This window comes from Coptis chinensis, unplaced genomic scaffold (assembly GCF_015680905.1).
Source record: "Coptis chinensis isolate HL-2020 unplaced genomic scaffold, ASM1568090v1 utg2104_pilon_pilon, whole genome shotgun sequence".
In the NCBI taxonomy this organism is placed as follows: Eukaryota; Viridiplantae; Streptophyta; class Magnoliopsida; order Ranunculales; family Ranunculaceae; genus Coptis; species Coptis chinensis.
The window spans coordinates 101,450-105,909 of record NW_028238121.1 but is presented as its reverse complement, the minus strand read 5'-3'; the positions used below and the strand labels follow the sequence as shown (position 1 = coordinate 105,909).

Here is a 4,460-nt window from a genome sequence, read left to right as displayed (position 1 = left end):
CGAAACCCAAGCCCAACACCGACTTCGGCCCAAAACCAGCGCGTATCCAGGAAATTCAATCCAAATTTAATTTTTAAAATAAACAATTAAATTAATTAATTAAATAGAAAAATACTTATAAAAAAACACGGGGTGTTATAAAACTCGTCTATCTTGTGCAGTTTGTTTACCTGGTTTTATAGCATACTAGCCAAGCATGAACATATTTTAGGACTGATTATTAAACGACCTGATCCAGAGAATAGTGAAGTTTTACTCGACAAAACCACCCCTACATCTGTTAAGTGACAAGAGAAGTCACAAAAAAGTTGACCCTGTCTGTCTTTGGGAAGTTTTGGCATGTGGGGCTAATTTCAATATCAGACGATACCAGCCAAGAGTCGGTCGAGACGTCGACCTTAAAACAAAAGTTACTTGCTTATTTGCTCTCTTTCTCATTCGAAATAAATAAAACCTTACAATATACTAGTTTGTAAGGCATGTATTTAGTATTTCTATTTTCAATACAGGATTATCGTTTTGTTTTTTTTTTGCACCTTTAATTTTTTGGTTGAAACTTGAAAGTGTATCCAATTAATTTAATTTGACAATTTATATGTGGTAATGTTTAATTTGATTTTCAGCTTATAATTATGATTAATTTCTATGGATTCATTGTTGATTGTTAGACAAAGTGGTTCCCTTAAAATTAAACAGCATGAGATATATATTGTCCTGCTTCTTGATCGTAGTAGTTAATATTCTTCACGACAGTACACAATACACAAATGATAATTTCATAAAAAGAAAAAGTACACAGTACATATGATATGCTTAATGCCGTTAATGATGATGAATCAATCAAAATGCATGGATGCTGGTGGAGTTGCATTGGTTACTGTCCCACGAGCAGATGCTGAATCAGTCAAGTATTAGCTTGCCCTTGTATCAATCAAAATCAGGCACTGCTAAGACCCTTTGACAAATCCCAGGTAGTCCAGGTCGAGGAAATCACCTTTTGCGTAGGATAAATGGTGCAAAATAAATCTGTCACTGCCTTCAAATTTTTTTAGTAACTTTGATGTGTAAGCCATTTGGAAATACTATCCCTGGAGTCTTGACTACTTCTCCTCCCCTGATTTTAGTCCACCTGAAATAATTTCATAGTGTTAAACCGGTAATACGCATTAATGCATTGTGCATGTCTTATCCACATACGCACAGTTTTTTATTTTTATTAAAATGGCTTGAATGATTATTACCTATATTTCGTTACCAATGAATGGAGAACAACAGACATTTGCAATTTTGCGAATTCTGCTCCGGCACATAATCTCATTCCTCCACCGAAAGCCATGAAACTCTTAGATGCTGTATTTGTTCCTTGGCCCTACGGTATGGTAGGAGACAATGATTAGAGAATTTAAAACCTTGTACTAGTAGTGTATTGCGTGAAAAGGAAAATTTCGCAAATAAGAGCTATATATGACATATTGGGCACCTTCCATCGCCATGGGTTGAAGGCAAGATAATCTTCATACTTTTCGGGGTTCAAGTGAAGGGCAGGAGGGCAAACCATAATTGTCCAACCAGCTGGAATTGTGTACCCTGTAATATGGATCACCCCATGTTGATGTCATAATTCTTGATAGGATGAATAGATCAATATTATAACCTACTTAAGTTGCGGGCTTGATAAGGGCTAGTATGCCTCACCTCAATTCAATGTAGTGGTTCAGTGTAATACTGTATCAGCAATATGCATAATGTAAACAGTATGTTAGACTACATACTTTTGTGTGTATATATATATATATCTGTTAGATAATTGAAAACTTTATTGCTAAATGAAACTCAAATACAACAGGGTCATGTCGGAAAATGACAGTAGCAGATGCATATGATCCCAAGCCCATTTATCTCCTCTATGGCAACAACAATAGTAGGCTTTTTACCAAAAATTGGGTGTGTGTCAGTTCAATATTGGCGCTTACATACCGTCTTTCTGAATGTCTCTTGTTGCTCTTCTGAAAATCAAGGGAGCAATGTTTCCTAGCCTAAGTGTTTCATCAATAACCTGTAACATCAAAGAATCAGAATTTGTGTAAGATCATGTCACATTGGAAAAATTAACTATGAAATAAACTACACAAATGCTTCCTAGACTTACATGAGATGTGAAGGTCATAGATTTGTACTCATTCCAAGTTAGTGGAGAATCCACGTTTTCTCTGTTTCTAAGAATCTCTTCATGTTCGACCTAATGAAAACAGTGATGCCAACCCAAAAAAAAACAGTGATGAAACAAAAGTCAGTATTAATCCAAAAAGGTTTTTTAGCAAGATCTACAAAATGAGCAGCAGGGAAATGGGAGGGAAAATGGAGCTCGACGAACCGCTAAATCCTTCAACACTGAAGGGTGTTCTGAAATAAATTTGATTGCCAAAGTTATTGCCAAGGACACCGTCTCAAAGCTGGCAAAAAGAACTGTGAAGACAAAGTAGGCAGCACTTTCTACATTGAAAAGAGGCTCATCTTTCTTCATCTCTTCAATAACAACATCAAGAAAATCTCCATACTTCTTCTCAGAGTAGAATCTTTCCTTCACCATTTCCTTTAGTATTCTTATAGCCCTCTTTTGATCCTGGACATGGTTTAAAGGTATATATTATTTGACACCATACTTTAAATATATATACTGAGTAAAGCAATAGATATGAGTATATATAATTTGTGTACTTGGTATTACCTTGAGGCATTTGTGGAAAACAGTCCCAGGGATGTCCAATGGAAACGAAATTAGACCTTTCAGAAAACTGGTAAACTTATCCTTCAAATTCTCAGAGTACTTGGATGGATCATAACTCATTAGTTTCTTTGCACCCAAACCGAACGACATCTGTAAATATCGATATATTTGTTAAAGAACTAAAATCATATAGTCATGGAAGAAACTTTGGAGAAAAATTTACCGTTGTGGCGACTTCTTTCACTTCAACTGATTCCTGTTTAGCCCAAATGGCCAAGTTTTTGCGTGCCATATCTTCCATCTCGAAGAGAAGTTTCTCCCTTTGCTTCTCGGCACCAAAATGATCCATAATCATGTTCCTGAGGTACTTGTGAATAGGACCAGTATTTCTTGTCAAACTTTGTTGCCCAATTAGTTTCATGAAGGAATCCAAGTACCATAATTCAACTGAATTCCCTTCTTGTTGGAAGATAAAATGGCTAAACTCAGGATCAGTTGATATTATTACAGGCCAACCTACCAAATTTGTCTTAAAAGTGGTCCATATCTGAAAATTCAGAAGGTAAAAAGCAGTCGTCATTAGGTCAATAGGGGCATGTATATATATGTAATCCTGTTTGATAAAGAAAATGACCGAAGTAGCTTGAATGCTGGTGTTATATGTCTTACCTTTTCATCCTCTCTTTGATGAAAGGATGAATATCAAACGACGACTGGGGTTTAAAAACTGAACCGTTTCTCCGATTAATGGCAACCCCATGGAACCAAGAGGGAGTTTTCCATTGCAAATGGGATTCCTCCATTTATGAACCCAATTGGTCAGCCATACAATAAGCGAAGCTAAAATGAACAATGCAAGAGACCACATCTCTTCTTTACGTATGAAAAATGCAGTATGTAAAGAGGAGAAGTGAATATTAGGAACTTACATTTGCATTTCACTGAAAAAAGTTCCTACTTATATACACAGCCAGCTCCAAGTTGCACATGGAATAACCTGATGGTTTCATCTTTGATTTTTCAAGTCCAACATCCTTGAAAGTATGGTTATTCTAACTTGTACTCGGGGGTAGGACTTCCACTAATTAGGGGATGCTGGATAGTGATGGTCTTCAACCATGATGAATAGGAAAAACTCTAGTAGGCCAATGGAAACGAAATTAGACCTTTCACAGTTTCTAACTTTTTGCTTTCTGGTAGTTAGCTGGGACCTCCGACTTCACTACAAGTCCATGTACAACCGTTCTGGCGTTCTAATTTCAAGAAAACCTAAAATAATCTACAATGTCCTTCTTTTTACGCAATGGCAAAACAATCTCCAAATGAGTTGTGTTGAAATTTACAGTCCAGGGGTTTAAACTTTAAAGCCTAGCTAGTTGTTTTGAATTGGATGCTCCCATTTTTTTTTTATGGTATCTAAGGCTACTTCAATTTTTAGCCGAAAGAGCCATGTATGCCCACCCATTATAATCCAACGTCCAATACGGCAATACTCCGGCCAATAATTTTGAGTTGGATATCCAAGGTTTAATAAAGATGTTTTATAAAAAAGACATTGATCACAATATTGATCCGCTTTAGGAATGAATTATACAGTTGGATGGAATATGATGGAAACCGTGAAGAAATTTCTTAACGAGTTTGCATTATTGCGTCTTCATATCACCCAGTGGCCAGTAAGCCCAGTACGCACATTTGCACCATCACCCTAATAAGATTACCCATCTCTTTT

The 4,460-nt window shown here is 36.3% G+C and overlaps 1 pseudogene across 1 annotated transcript; it reads right to left on the bottom strand.

The window, feature by feature from the left end:
• Positions 1-670: 670 nt before the first annotated feature.
• On the bottom strand, positions 671-3,679 carry LOC147473634 (cytochrome P450 87A3-like; annotated as a pseudogene). The gene is made up of 9 exons (XR_015210375.1): positions 3,398-3,679; positions 2,952-3,275; positions 2,729-2,878; positions 2,375-2,623; positions 2,150-2,239; positions 1,978-2,056; positions 1,481-1,587; positions 1,242-1,369; positions 671-1,129 (listed from the first exon to the last, which is right to left on the bottom strand). The product of XR_015210375.1 is annotated as a cytochrome P450 87A3-like (transcript).
• Positions 3,680-4,460: the final 781 nt, after the last annotated feature.